General features: G+C 43.5%; 1 pseudogene; it reads left to right on the forward strand.

The window, feature by feature from the left end:
• Positions 1–12,197: 12,197 nt before the first annotated feature.
• LOC102855205 lies at positions 12,198–13,315 on the forward strand (annotated as a pseudogene).
• Positions 13,316–16,252: the final 2,937 nt, after the last annotated feature.

Here is a 16,252-nt window from a genome sequence, read left to right on the forward strand (position 1 = left end):
AGAAAGATGGACAGTCTTCCTGCCATGCAGTTTACAGCCTCTGAAAATCTGCTGGAGAAGTTCTGACTCCACAGCTCACAACTTAAGGCAGAGCAGAGTGCTCACCCCTCCACAAGCCCTGTGTGAGCAGAGGTGGGATCACCCCTCTCACTTTTGTCCATCCCCTCCACCTCAGTTCTTGAGATGGCAGAAGGGGTCCACATAAGCTTCTTCCTCTTCTTTACCAATTCAGGGCTTTCCCTGGAACCTCCCCCAGCTCCTCCTCCTTATTCCTGCCAGCTCTCCCTTCTCAGCATCCAGCACATGTGTTGGGTGCTGCCCCACTGCCGAGCTGCTCAGGTGTGTGGAGATTTCCAGAGCCTGGTAATCCGGCCTGCAGCCAGTTCTGCCAAAAGCCTGGTAATCCTCCGACAGCGATCAGTGCTGCAGCTGCCACCCTTCTTCTTGGAGGGTGCGACTCTGTCACACCACTGCCCCTGCCTTGACCTCGATCGAGCTTCTTGCCCTCCTCCTGTCCTTCCAGTGCCAGTGCGGCCCCTCAATGCTGTTCTTGGGCCAGTCCACTTGCCTACACTCTTGTCCTTAGATCTCCTCGACCCCCTCCCCCCCAGGCGTAAGGCAGCGTTGTGAAGGAAAAGCGCACCAAAGCTCTCTCTATCTCCTACCCAGATCTCTTTCTTGGCCAGTATGAGTTGTGATGTGCAAAATCTTCATCCTGATGTTGGGAGTTCTGGAGGCACTCGAATCAAGACCCCCCCTCCTGCTTACCATCTCCTTCAGGTGCAGAGACCACTCTGCTCATCTCTTCTTGATGGTCTTAGTCAGCTGACTGTTCCCAGGGCTGATAACCTGACTTCAGGCTCCCATAATATCTTCATCAGGTTAATGGCTCATTGAGTTCCCCACCCATCTTGGTTTTAGCCTCGCCTCATCACTGCTGCAGAGGGTGTATCCTATAGTAACTCTCAGGCAGGTTAAGACCTGTTGCCTTCCCTAACCTCCGGAGAAACAGAGGCAGTCTCCTCTCATTATGATTATAGCCTCAGAAACCCACTGAAGGGTTTCTGGAAGTCAGAACTGACTGAAAAGCAGTAAGTTTTGAATGACCTTCACTAATGGCAATGTAGGTAAAAATAATTGTGTTGTTCTTAGGTGCCATGGAGTCAACGGCACCTCATAGCAAGTCTATGAACAACAGATCTAATGAACCTTGGCCTATTCTGTGCCATCCTCACCGTCTGTTACGGTCATTGTGTCAGGCCATCTTGTTGAGGGTCTTCCTCTCTTTTGTTGACCCTCCACCTTTCCAAGCATGATGTCTTTTTCCAAGAACTGGCCACTGCTGACAACATGATGAAAATATGTGAAGTTTCACCATCCTTGCTTCTAAGGAGGACCCAGGTTGTACTTCTTCCAAGACTGACTTATTTGTTCTTTTAGCAGTGTGTAGAGTAGTATCCACTCTTGGTGGGCCTGAATCTGATCTTATTTGCTGATTGGAATGGTTAGGAGCTGAGTAAGGTGTCCGAAGTCCATGAGTTCTGATACTTCCACTGATAAACAGAAATAATGATACCTCCCATCTGAGTTGCTAGCAAAAGTCAATGAAATAATGTATATTGAAATAATAATGTTTGGTGGCATAGTGGCAAGAGGCTGAGCTGCAATCCTAAAGGCACATGGTTGGAGGCCACCAGCTGCATCGTGGGAGAAGGATGGGCAATCTCCTCCCCTGCAATTAACTGCCTCGGTTCCAACTCAACAGTACACAACAACAACAGCAACAATTTATTCCCAGAGCCTGGAGTCGTCTGATCCAAATGAAACCCAGGTCCTCGAGTTGATTCTGACTCAAGGCGATCTTGCCCTGGCTTTCTGAGCCGATAAATCTTTCTGGACAGATTCTCTTTTCTCTTTCTCCAGCAGAGCTGTTGGTAGATTCGAACTGCTAATCTTTCCGTTAACAGCCCAATATGTAACACACTACACCACTAGGGACTCCCTTGGGAGTCTAGTGGGTACTCGATAAAGTGTTAAAGGTGAGTCTTAGGTGAGTCAGGGGCTGTGCTGCCAACCCAGAGACAAGTGATTCAGATGCACCAGCTGCTCCATGAGAAAAAGATGGGTATTCTCTTCTGCCATTTACTGCCTCTGAAAACTCACAGAAGAATCGTCTTTGAGTTGATTCCATCTCTACCGCATTTAATAAGTCATATTCTAATAACAAGAAGTTGTAGTGTCTGGGTGGAAGATGGAATATGCATGGTTAGCCTAACCACATTCATATGCAAATAAAAAACTGACATGCAAAAGAACTACCACATACCAGAGTCTCAAATAAAGCTCCTTGCCCTGGAGTCTGAACTGACTCAGAGATGACCCTCCCGCAAGTTTCCGAGGCTGTAAGAGATTGCCCATCTTTTCCCCTTGAAGGCAATGGTGGATTCGAACCACCAGAGAGGTATGGGCTTCAGGTTGGGAGTGCAACTCCTTACAGAGTGATACCTGGATAGACCATCATTATCTTTTAAAAAGAAAAATAATATTTTATGGTATTTCAGATGTACATTTACACAGTAAATTGGATTCCCCGTTTTGAAAGTTACACAAGTTGTTCCCTGCTGTTGGTTATAGTGTTTGCAATGTGTGAGCATTATAATTGTTTCCATTCTGTTTTTTTCTGTTTCCACTCAACTACCTTCCCTTCCTCTCCTTGCCTTCTCACTTTTTCTTTTAGGTAAGTGTTGACCGAGGGTTTCATTTAATTAACTGTGTAAAGGAGAATAGTCCTTATGAGTAATTTTGTTTTTTATAGATTAGTCTCTTATTTGGCAGAAAGGTGAAATAACTTCAATTCTAAGCATCATTTTTTTCCAGTACCATAACTGTTGTTGAAAATACACCCAGGGAAACATACACCAATTAATTCAGTACTTTCTGCATGTACAAGTCTGTGACATTGACTATTGTCTTCAAATTGTGTAGCCATTCTTATCTTCATTTTCTGATTTGTGTCTTTCTCTTGACATGAGTTAGTGCCCCCCTAAGTTTCCTATTTAACTTTTCCAGTTGTTGTTGTTGTTATGTGCCATCGAGTTGACGGCAACTCATAGTGAGCCTATGTACAATAGCTGCCCTATCCTGAGCCAGTCTCATTGACTGTGACACACCTACCCCCATTACCCCATTTACTTTGTCAATCCTTTTCATTCAGGGTCTTCCTCTCCTGTGTAGTCCCTCCAACCTTCCAACCATAATGTCCTTCTCCAAGGACTGGCCCTTCCTGACAGCATACTCACAATATGTGAGACAGAGCCTCAAAGTCCTTGCCTTCGAAGAACAGCTTGGTTTTACCTTCTCCAGGAGAGACATGCTAGTTCTCTTGGTAGTCCATGGTATGTATTTTGAATGCTCTTCTCCAGCGCCACAACTCAAAGACATCAGTTCTTATATCATTCTTAGTCTTTGTCCAGCTATCTGATGGGTAGCAAGTAATTGCAAAAACCATGATCAGGGTCAAGTTCTCTCTTAAAAATTTGTTCTCATATTATAGATATAATTTTTAATTATTGTTGTTATGTGCCGTAGAGTCGCCTGCGACTCATAGTGACACTATATATAACAACCCTAAACCCTGTTCTATCATGTGCCAAACTCACTGTCTCCAGCGTAGCCATCCCCATTACCCCAGTCACTGAGTCAATCCACCTCATCGAGGGTCTTCCTCTCCTGCGCTGTCCCTCCACCCTCCCAAACATTACGTCCTCTCCAAGGACTGGTTCCTCCTTGTAACATGTCCAAAGTATGTCAGATGTAGCTTTAGAATCCTTGCCTTCAAGGAGCAGCCCACATTCACCTTCTCGAGGACAAACTTGTTTGTTCTCTTAGCAGTCCATGATATATTCAATACTCTTGTCCAGCACCACAGTTCAAAGGCATCAATTCTTTTTCCATCATCCCTAGTCATTGTCTAGCTCTCTGATGTATAGCAAGTGATTGTGAAGACTATGGCCTAGATCAGGTGCACCTTAGTCTCCAGACTGATATCATTGCTCTTCAGTACTTTGGAGAGATCTCTGACAGCAGACTTTCCTAATGCAATACATATTTTAATTTTTTGGCTGCTGGTACCAAGAGTGTTGATTGTGGAGCCAAGCAAACTAAACTGTTAGCAATCTCAATCTCTACACCATCGATCATGATGTTGCCATTCAGCCCAGGAGAGAGAATCTTTGTTTTCTTGATATAGGGCTTCAATCCATATTGAAGGCTGCAGTCCTTGACCTTCTGCAGCAAGCACTTCAGGTCCTTCTCAATTTCAGCAAGCAGGATTGTATCATCTGCATAACGCAGGTTGTTGATGAGTCTTCCTCCAATCCTGATACCACAGTTATCCTCATGGAGTCCAGCCTCCTGGATAATCTGTTCTGCATGTAAATTGAAAAAGGTGTGGAGATCGGACACATCCCCTGCCTTACACCTTTCCCAATTTTGAACCATGAAGTATTCCCTTGCTCTGTTCTGAAGACAGCTTACTGATCCAAGTATAGGTTTCACATAAGCACGGTCAAGTGTTCTGGGATTCCTGTTCTTCTTAATCAGCCACAGTTTGTTGTGCTCTACACAGTCAAACACCTTTGCATAGTCAATGAAACACAGATAGACATTTTTCTGGTACTCCTTGCTTTCAGCCAAGATCCATCTAACATTAGCTACAATATCCCTAGTACCACAGCTTCTTCTAAACCCAGCCTGCACTTCTGGCAGTTCTCTGTTGATGTGCTGTTCCATTGGGTTTTGGATAATCTTCAGCAGAATCTTGCTTGCATGTGATCAGTGATACTGTTCGATAATTTCCACACTCTGTTGGATTACCTTTCTTTGGAATGAGAACAAATACAGAGCTCTTCCTGTCAGTTGGCCCAGTGGTTGTCCTCCAGATTTCTTGACACAACTTGGTGAGCGCATCCAGGGCAGCATCTGTTTGTTGAAGTATGTCAATTAGTGTACCGTCCAATCCTGGGACCTTGTGTTTTGCCAGTTCTTTCAGAGCAGCTTGAACTTCTTTCTTCATCACCATAGGTTATATAAATACATACATACATACATACCTAGCTAGCTAGCTAGCTAGCGACCCTATGAACAAAAGGCCTAAAGCCCTTCTACAACTATTGCTATTTATCAAAGTTCATAGAGTTTCTGGAGGCATGTTTTTTAGAAAGTGGATGCCACTTCTGCTTCCAAAATTCATGGTAGATACTTTTTACTAGATAAACTAAACGTTGACAGTTCAAGTCCACCAGTCATTCCAAGGAGGGGGAAATGGGCAGTTTCTCTGTAAAGATTTACAGCCTGAGAAACAATGGATGGTGAACTTGACAGCTTTGGGTTTGCTTTTTTGCTTTGGTTGTTTGATTTAAAGAACTCTTTAGGGGATGTTATTAGGTTATGATTTCAGGGTTAAAGGTTATCTCAGAACAGGAGTTTGGGGATTCATCCAGCCACAGGGGCTCCAGAATGTCTATATTCCATGAAAATTTAAATTCTCCTCTGTATTTCTTCCATGATGATCAGGATTCTTCTGGTCTATGGCAGAGGAGTCATTTGTTCATGGAAGCAATTAACCACATTTCCTCCTTTTGTTCCTGAACCTCCTTCTTCCTTTCTTGTGCCAGGTAAACAGAGACCAATTGCTATACTTTGAATTTTTTAACTTTAATTAAATCAGAATTAATTTTACACTTTGAAGTTTCTAAGAGCCTTGGCACTATGCAATGAACTCAGGGATAGAACAGAAGCAGTAACCCACAACTGTGGTTGTTATGTACCATTGAGTCTAAACTGACCCCTAGCTGACCTCCATTGGGTTTTCATAGACAGTAAATTGTGTGGGAGGAGATTGTCCATCTTTCTGGTGGCTTCAAACCACATGCTTTTGGGTTTCCAGCACAACCAATTAACTAGAATGTTCCATGAGACTGTGACCCTAAAGCCAGGATAGACTATCATTTAAACTAACCTTCCAGTTTATAGTCTGAGAGCAGATGGACCACAAGGACTCAGGTATGGGAGCTATGTTTGAGAGTAAACAGAACAGTAGGTACAGGCAGAGAATAAGACTCACAGCACTATATAATGAAGGCATTTGGGTTTTTAGGGTGGGATTCTAGACTTTGAAGAACTTGTGGGTAGAGCCAGCTGCAGCCTTACAGGAAGAGTAGAACTGGGCAGGGAAGCAATGTGAGCACTCAGCAGAAGAAACACCACAGATCTGGGAGGCCGGATGCGGGCACGGACTGGTCCACCTGGAGCAGAGAGGTAATTTTGATGGTGCTATCAAGTCACTCCCTGATTCACGAAGACCTCGTGCACAATGAGACGGAACCATCGTGTTCCTCAGGGACTTTTTGGAGGTAGAGAGTCAGGGATTCTTAGCCTGGAAACTGCTGACACCTGTCCAGGAATATAGAGGCACAGAACCCTCCACTGACAGAGAGGTGGTGGCTGTCGTTGAGATTCATGGGCTGGCAGTTGAACCTGGTCTCCTGCGTCCAAGGTGAGAATCCTACCACTGAACTACCACTGCCCCTGCAGCTACTTTAAAACCAAAACTATACCCATTGCTATCGAATTAAATTCTATTAAATTAAATTTTGCCTCGTAGTGACCCTGTAGGCTAGAGTAGGACTACCCATAGGATCTCCAAGATTGGGAACTTAATTGACCACAGCTTTCTCCCCTGGAGCCCACTAGTGGATTTAGACTGCTAGATTATGATTGGCAACCAAGGGCTTAACCTTTGTGCCACCAGGGCCCCTCACAATTACGTTAGGAGATCCCACTGTGAACTGTTGAAATATGTCAATTGGTATGCCACGTGGACAAGTGTGCCAAATATTGTGTCAATTCCTGGGGCCTTAATTTTTGGTTTTGGGGTTTTTTTGCCAAGTCCTTCAGAGCAGCTTGGACTTCCTCTTTTATCACCATTACCTCTTGGTCATATGTTGTTTCATGAAATCTTCTGTGTCAGCCAGTTCTTTTTGGTACAGTGACTCTGTGTGCACTTGTACTCCTGCCATCTTCTTTTGATGTTTCCTGGATTATTCAATATTCTGCCCATGGCATTCTTCAGTATTGCAATTTGAGACTAGAATTTGCTCTTCTGTTCCTTCAGCTTAAGAAATGCTGAGTGAGTTCATCCCTTTTGATTTTCTGACTCTAGGCTCTTTGCACATTCCATTATAATACTTTGTTTTGTCTTCCCCAGCTGCCCTTTGAAATCTTCTCTTCATCTCCTTAACTTCCCTATTTCTTCCTTTTGTTGAGAGCAGGTTGAGGAGTAAGGTTGAATTGATTCAAAACCATCAGCTAGAGCCCTTCCTCTTCTCCTTTGGTGAGAGGAGGTGGCTTGGAGCAGCAGGGAACAGTCCCAAGCCATCAGTTAGGGAGACCCTTTACCCTGGAAGATAGAGGCACATGAATGTGCGAGGTTAAATGAAGCAGTCCTTGTTCTGACTTCATGAGGTTAAGATTCTGAGGAAGGGGCAGAGCAGATACCTAGGAAAACTAACCAAGGCCTCTCTGTGTTAAGGGGAAATTAATGAAAGGCCAAGTGAATACTTAAGTGCTAAGGAAATGGAGAGAAATTGTGAGGGGGTTAATTCCAGAGAGCCTTCATGCAGGGTAAGGAGAGGAGGTGTAGAAGGATCGGAGCCAGTCTTGGCCTGTTGATTCTCTTTAGGGGATATGAAGGGAGTAAATAATCCCTCTTGATGGTTGAGAAGCAGATAATTTGAAGAAGAGTGACTTCAGATAGTTAATTTAAAAAACCAGTTGTAGTAAGGAGCAGCAATTTTGTAAAATACTTTATACCTCAGGAAAGACTAGAGAGCATTTTACTGAGTAAAATCTCTCAGCCACATAAGGACAAATATGGCCTAAGGCCACTATTGTGAAAATATGAGAATAACTGAGTAAGATAAGTATAAATGTTCAAAAGGGAAAGGAGAGAAGGGGAAAGAAACAAGGGAAGAGGAGGAAATCATTGGGATAACAGAGGTTAGTGGGCGAAGGGGGTGAAATAATGGGGAAAGTTTCAATGGGGGCTTGAAAAGATGGTGTGATCATAGGCATAGAGCAATGGTAATGAATGATATAAAATAAAATGTATATCAATGTCTGCATAAAACACAAAGTACATGTACAAAATACAATGCATGCAAACCAATAATTTTTTAAAAAACACCCACAAAACAAAGAAACCGGTTGTATTACTAGGATATTGCTGCATTAGTTTTACTAATTCCTTCCTCAGCAGGACTCCTGTGTGTCATTTTCAGAAATATCCAACGCCGTGTATGAATCATGGACAGCTGGATACATCTCTCTGTGCCTTTATTTATAACAAAATCCAATATGAGTCTCCTTATCTCGGATATTTCTGAAAGAATGACTTCCCTAACTCCTGACCCTTTCACCTCACAATTATGATGCTCTTACTCAGCTCACTGCCATCAACTTGGTTCTGACTCATAGCAACCCTCCCGCAGGATTCTCACACTGTAAATCTTAACAGGAGATTTCTCCCAAGGAGCTGCCAGTGATTTGAACTAAGGGAGACTCTTAGCCTTTTGCTTAGCTGTGAAACATGATACAGGTGATGCCGCTAAAGCTTCTTAACTGAAATGCTGGATTTTCTCCCCATTACCTGTAGTAAGGGCATGTTAAAAGGCTGTCGAGTCTTATCCACATTGTTGTCCATTTTTATTTTTAATTCTTTCTCTTCCTTCCTGCTTTCCTCTATTCATCTATGCCATCAACCAGTATTGATCTGACTCTGATTGAAGCCTTTAAGTTGTGGTGATAGAGAAAAGTACTGAATATCCTACAAACTGTCAAAAGAACAAACAAATATGTCTTGCAGAAGTGCAGCCAGAGTGCCTCTTAAAGGCAAAGATGTCTCATAAGCTTTGGGCATGTTGTTAGGAGAGGCTGCTCTTTGGAAAGGGATGTCACACTTGGAAAGAGAGGGTCAGAAAAAGAAAGACAAGATAGATTGACACAGTGATTGCATCAATAGGCTCAAGTATGTCTGAGATGATGAAGATGGCACAGGATAGGACAGGGTTCAGAGCTATACATAGAGTCACTATGAGCCATACTCCACTTGGCACAGAACAACAGCAACAACATTTCAACCCATGTATTTCAGAAATCAGCTCATAGCTGACTCTCCAGCAGGCTTTTGGAGGGTGTCAACCACACAGACTGAGATTGTCCATCATTCTCCCGTCTTTGGTGGATTTGAACTTCCAGAAAGGCACCACCTTTGGTTTAGCAGGGCAACACCCTGTGGACTCCATCACCAGAGCTCCCTTCAGAGTAGAACAAAATATATGAAAGCGTCTTCTTATTTAAAGCTCCTTTGTATAGGGTCACAGGACCACCCGTGGCTCGCTCCTTTGCTAAGAGAAACTGCACGACTCAGCAAGCAGCTATTCTCATGATTTAGTCCAGTGCGAGGGTGAGAAGCAAAACTGGCACAGTAAAAACATGCTTGAAAGTGAGCCCAAAGGGAACCATAAGCTTCTGAGGGTCCTTTCCCAGTGAAGTCCCACAGTGTGCCTTTATTCTCCCGCTGGGAGTTGTATGTAGCAAACATGTGAAACGTTATCTACTAGGGAAACTGTTAAGGACTCAATGCCCATGTTTTTTCTTGAAGGCAAGTCATGTAGATTCCTCTGCCTAGGACACCTCCACATACTAGACTCCCAGGAAGATAGCCAACGCTCAGCATTAACTGTGTTATTCACACCATTTAAGCTCACAAACTACTGCAATAGGTTTGGATGGTGAGAACCCTTCTGAAATCCCAGTTCCCAGACATGACCAGGGGCTAGCCTGGCAAACCTTTCTTTCTGAGGGAGTGCAATCTCAGTCAGCTTTGTTGATGAACTCTCTTCACAGCTTCAGTGGCTCTCCTGTACTCACCAAGATGATCTCTGTAAGTTGCTATAGTTTTGCTGCAGAGACCTGAGTTCTGGTCCAGCATCTCTGCCTACAGTTGGGTGGCCTATTGAAGGCCTCAAACTCCTGAATAGTGGGTGGCGGGGGAGGGGAAATCCTTATTTGAAAAGTGCAAATCCTTATTTGTACACCTCAAAGGTTGACTGGGAGGACCAAAGGAGGTATCAGAATCAGTCAGTGCATCTATGCCTCTTGTGTCTAAGGCAATGAGAGGGCACTATGGGCAGCACTGATAGGAGGGGATGTACTGAGGGGGCTTTGATGTTGGATAAATCTGAGGTTCAGCCCTTGCCAGCTGTGTTACCTTGGACACATTCTTGTTTTGTTGTTTTAGGGACTTGTATTTATACATCTGTGTGTGTTTGCTGTTGTGTACTATTGAATCAATCAGATCTGACTCATTGATGACTTTCCAGTTGTATTTCAGAGGCAGTTAATGACAGGGGAGGAGATTGCCCATCTTTCTCTTGCAGAGCAGCTGGTGGAGTTGAACCATGGGCCTTTGGCTAGGCAGCACAGCTCCTTACCACCAGGCTGCCAGAGCTCCTTTATATGTGTGTGTGTGTGTGTGTGTGTGTGTGTATACGTATGTATGTATGTGTGTGTATATATATATACATATACGTATACACACACACACACATGTTGTTTGTTGTTGTTATGGTGTACCATAGAGTTGGAACCAACCAACAGCTGACCCTCCTGCAGGTTTTCAGAGGCAGTTAATCTCACAGGAGGAGATTGTCCATCTTTCTGTGGAGCATCTGGTGTACCTCCAGAATTGCATCACAGCTTCTTGCCACTAAGCCACCAGAGCTTGCTCTCTCTCTCTCTTTCGATAGATAAATATAGATATGCATGTATCTATATGTATATATATATATATATATACACACACACACACATATATATATATGTATATATATATATACACATATACACACATGTGGATAAATTTTACATATATGTTAATTATATAATTTTTGTGATTTGAGTAAAAATTTACTCAAAGTATTGAGTTTTCAGTCAAGCATTCATGCATATTTTGTTTTATAACATTAATCACAATAATCGTAATGTAATCACACTGTTCCCACTTCTTTCCTGTTATTCTCTTTTCTATTACTCCTTCTATCCTACCCCTTTTGACTTTCAGGGCTTTAACCTTGGGCAAATACTGCTCTTTTGACCGTATATGGTTGGTCATTCTATTCTTATATTGTTGACTATATATGCCTCCTTAGTGTTTTGGGTTATTCTTTAAGCCTATCTGCTGTTTAGCTGAAAGTTGAGCCATGGGGGTGAGTTTTGTTCTAGATTTGACGGGTAAGTAAGAGCCATAATCTCAGGGGGTTCATCAGTAAGCCTTCGTTTTTGATCATACTTTATACCCTGAATCTCTGTAAACAAATTCACATAGTGCCTATTCCTCATAGGGTTAATGTGACGATTGAATAAGATGATCAAATGAAACTCCTATCTACATTATCTAGCACATTGTAGGCATCAAAGTGACAGTTATTTGAGTGCTTATCCACTGGTAGCCTAGTAGTAAGAAGCCATGCTGCAATACCAAAGGCACGTAGTTCAAATCCTCTACCTGCTCTGTGGAAAAAGGATGAACAGTCTTCCATGTGTTTTACAGCTTCTAAAAACCTGCTGAAGGGTCAGTCATGAGTTGGTTCTGACTTGAAGGCAAACAACAATAACCTTTTTAAGGTGTGCCAGCACCTTAAAAAAATACAGTCCAGACTGATAATTACATAAAGAATTAATGACAATTGTGATAGATCCATAAAGGGAAATTACAGGGTAATAAAAAAAAGACATGTAATGATGAGGGGGACATAATCTGACAGAGAAACTTAGAAGAGGTGACATTTGTGCTGAACTCAAATAAGTTTTGCTCAGTGAGAAGTGGTGAGAGAGGAAGGACAGGTTCTTTGCATCAAGAGAACAGTTTGAGGCCCCCTCTGACTGCCGCTGCCGCTGCTGCTACACTAACAGCGGTTCCCCACAGCCCAGGTGTTATAAAATTATTCATTGGCAAAGGCTTGGGACAATGAGATATGAGGAAAAATTGAGTCTCTGGAAGAAAGCATTAGGTCTCTTCTAATATGTGGAAGAGTTATTAATCTATTCTTGAGAATCCTTCACTCTCATCTATCCTCATGGATGAACTTCAGGATGTTCAACTTACAGAGATCAAACCACTTCTAAATGATAAGAATGGTACACAAAACTTACAGGACTTTGACTGTCAGGAACATGACATAGAAACCGCTCATGGTGTAGTCCATGTCACTATAAGAGGCATACTGAAAGGAAACAGACCAGTTATTTTGACGTATCATGACATTGGCCTCAACCACAAATCCTGTTTCGATGCATTTTTTTAACTTCGAAGATATGCAAGAGATTACCCAGCACTTTGCTGTCTGTCATGTGGATGCCCCTGGCCAGCAGGAAGGTGCAGCCCCTTTCCCAACAGGATACCAGTATCCCACAATGGACGAACTGGCAGAAATGCTGCCTTCTGTTCTTACCCACTTGAGTCTGAAAGGCATCATTGGGATTGGAGTTGGAGCAGGAGCTTACATCCTCAGCAGATTTGCACTCAATCATCCAGAGCTTGTGGAAGGCCTTGTGCTTATCAACGTTGACCCCTGTGCTAAAGGCTGGATTGACTGGGCAGCTTCCAAAATCTCATGCTTGACAACCAATGTTGTGGATATTATTTTGGCGCATCACTTTGGGCAGGAAGAACTACAGGCCAATATGGATCTAATTCAAACCTACAGACTTCGTATTGCCCAAGATATCAACCAGGAAAACCTACAGCTCTTCCTGAGTTCCTATAATGGACGCCGAGATGTGGAGATTGAAAGACCCTTGGTGGGTCAAAATGGTAATGCAAGAACATGAAAGTGTTGTACGTTATTGGTGGTAGGGGACAGTTCACCTGCAGTGGAGGCTGTGGTTGAATGTAATTCTCGCCTGGACCCTATTAATACAACTTTGCTAAAGATGGCAGACTGTGGGGGACTGCCCCAAGTGGTTCAGCCTGGAAAGCTCACCGAGGCCTTCAAGTACTTTTTGCAGGGAATGGCCTACATACCATCTGCCAGCATGACCCGACTCGCCCGATCACGAACCCTCAAGTAGCCTGAGCTCTGGAGAAAGTCCCTACAGCCGGTCTCTCATCAGCCATCAGTCAGATGGAACTCAAGGATTCCCTGAGTCCTCTGAGGACCCAGACAAACAAGAGACCATGGAGGTGTCCTGCTAAACAGATGCCCATCCCCAGACCATGTAAGTCCATCTGTTTACTCCATAATACAACATTTCATCCAGCAAAAAAAAAAAAAAGAGAACAGTTTGAGCAACATGATACCAGTTTCAGAGGAAAGGCCTTAAGGAGAAAAGTTCCCCACTCCTACAAGAACTCTCAAAACTCCCATTCATTGCCATCAAATTGGAACCAACCCATAACTGACCCTTCAGTGGGTTTCCAAGGCTGTAAATTGCATGGGAGAAAATTGCCCATCTTTTCCCATCAGAACCATTGGTGGATTTGAACTACCAGAGAGGTGCCATCTTTGGCTTAACAGTGCAACTCCCTATAGGCTGAACCACCAGAGCTACCTCCACTCCTGTGAAGAACAAGAGCTGGGGACAGGAGGGAGGCCTCAAAAGATACTAGAGAGATGTGGGCAGGAGCCAGCCCACCATGGGCCAGGTTAAGATTTGGAGATTTAAGAGCAAATGAAGCTTTTGAAGATTTCTGTGAGTGATAACACTTTTGCCTTTTCAAATGGTCTTCCAGGCAGCTGTGTGGAGAATACTTTGGAGAGACAGGAGTGGCTGAGGGGAGACCAGTGGAAAGAGGTAAGAAAGGATGATGGTTTGAAGCAGAGGGTTGGAGAGAATATGATAGAATGCATGCAAGAGTGAAAATAAATTAGTAAATAAATAAATTTGGTACAGGGAAAGGCAATATATAAGAAGAAGTTGATCAGACATTGTGATTAAATATATTAATCTATTGTAATTAATAGAAAAGTACATTTGAAGGGTTGAATGAAATTGTCATTGCAGTGTTAGAAAACAAAATGTATATGAATGATCAAATGAAAACCCAGTATGATTTATAAACTTTCACTCAAATAAAAAAATAAATTTTAATAAAGCAACCAAACAAAAAAGAAACACTCTAAAGGGAGGGGGTTACCAATGAACAGTTGTATGGGACAGAGCAGAGAAGACTTTGCCAAGAATGATGCTAGTTGTCTGGAGACAGCGTCATTGTTCAGAGTAAGTCTCCACTGAGAGGGAGCACTGGAGAGAGAGTGAGCTGCTTCTTCTTGTTTTTATGTGCCATTCATTCGATTAGGACTTGTAGCAACCCTATGAGCAATGGCTGTGAACCTTGTATCTTGTGCCAGCAAGGTATCTCAGTACAGCAACTGATAGACAAGTACTGTACTCATCATAAAAGGAAACAGAGTGGGCAGGGAGGAAAATGTGCAACAACAAATAAATGGGGGGAAAATTAAATGGGAAGAATATGCTGTAAAAAACACATATATGTTGCATTAAAAAAAGGCTAACTGTAAACAAGCAAACATATGCATACATAAACTATAAAGTAAGTTATGAGAGGCTATTCCTTGGAAAAGGGAGCACTGGTAGCCAGCCTAGTGGCAAGAAGCTGTGCTGCAATTCTGAAGGCACACCGTTCAAATCCACCAGCTGCTCTGTGGAAGAAGGATGTGCAGACTCCTCTGGTGTGATTAACTGCCTCTGAAAACCCACTGAAGGGTCAGCTGTGGGTTGGTTCCGACTCAACAGTACACAGCACAATAACATATCCTTGGGAAAGGACCTCATGCTTGGAGAGGCGGAGGGTCAGTGAAAAACAGAAGACCCCCAACAAGATGGACTGACACAGTGGCTGCAGCAGTGACATCAAGTATATCAGAGATGAGAAGGATGCTACAGGACAGGACAGAGTTCAGATCTGTTGTTCATAGTGTCGCTATGCATTACAATCGACTTGATGGCGCCTAAAACAACAACAACAACAACAAAGAGAACCCCTAGTTCATAAGGGTGCACACTTCACATGTTGTTGAGATGTAGGTAGATGCAGCCTGGACACCGACCACTGGATTTAGTGACACAGCCTCACTGTGCTTGGTGAGAGCTGATTGGATGACTTAGTGCAAGTGTGAGGTAGACTGGAGGATTGGAGTGAAAGAGGCCAGTGGAAATGGAATGAAGATAAGTCAGGACATTTGACTGTGAGAAGAAGGTGAGAATGAATTTTAGGGAAGTAGCAGAGCCAGAAGAAACATGGTAGTTCTATGGTAAAGTGCTTGGCTGCTAAGTGAAAAGTTGGTGGTATAAATCTGGCTATCAGTTCTGCAGAAGGGCCACCAAGTAACCTATATCTGTAAAAATGCAGCCTAGAAAATTGTGGCATAATTCTCTGTCACATGAAGTTGCTATACATTGAAAATCAACTCATGGTACCCCAAAACTACAGGAGAAGTAAACATTTTTGTTTGATTTTTCTTTACTCTGAGGACAGACTCCTGACTGAATGCTGATGGCAAGGACCAGCTGAGAGGGGAGGTTGGTGATACAGCGTGTGGGGTGGGTGATGACTGAACCCAGGAGATGCCTGTGGAGGCTGGAGAGGTTGAGTCTGGCTTAGGTGGAGGGAGTGGCTTGATTCGTAGGGTTACCATTGCTGCTGCCCCTGAGGGGGAGCCGGGGCCCCTACAGGAAGATGTGCAGGCCTAGTGGCAGGAAGTTGAGGTAGTTCTGGTCTGGTGGCTTCTCTTGTTTTTTGTGCAGTGGAGAGTGAAGTTTCCTGGTGAGACTTGGGGGAGTGGCCAAGGCTTGGGGAGAAGAGACAAGGTTTGAAGACCACAGAGTGATGTGAAAGGGAAATCCTGGCTGTACCCTGTATTTCTTGCTGACAGAATGTCTCAGAAGAGTGGCCTGGCTATTGACTTTTTCTATCTCCTACTCCTTGTTAATGTTTATTGGCTCAAATTGTTGGTCCATCTATCCTTGAGTGCCCTGAGTTCTCAGGAGCTTTAATTCTTTTCAGGCCCTGGCTCCCTGACTGCCCAAAGCTTCCCACACTGGCACCTCTCACAGAAGCCAACTCACTTCAGTATGTAAGGAGCATACAACCCCACTCTTCCAGAAGTAC

The sequence above is a fragment of the Elephantulus edwardii genome, unplaced genomic scaffold (assembly GCF_000299155.1).
Source record: "Elephantulus edwardii isolate Elephantulus edwardi_28Jun2011 unplaced genomic scaffold, EleEdw1.0 scaffold00063, whole genome shotgun sequence".
Taxonomy (NCBI): Eukaryota; Metazoa; Chordata; class Mammalia; order Macroscelidea; family Macroscelididae; genus Elephantulus; species Elephantulus edwardii.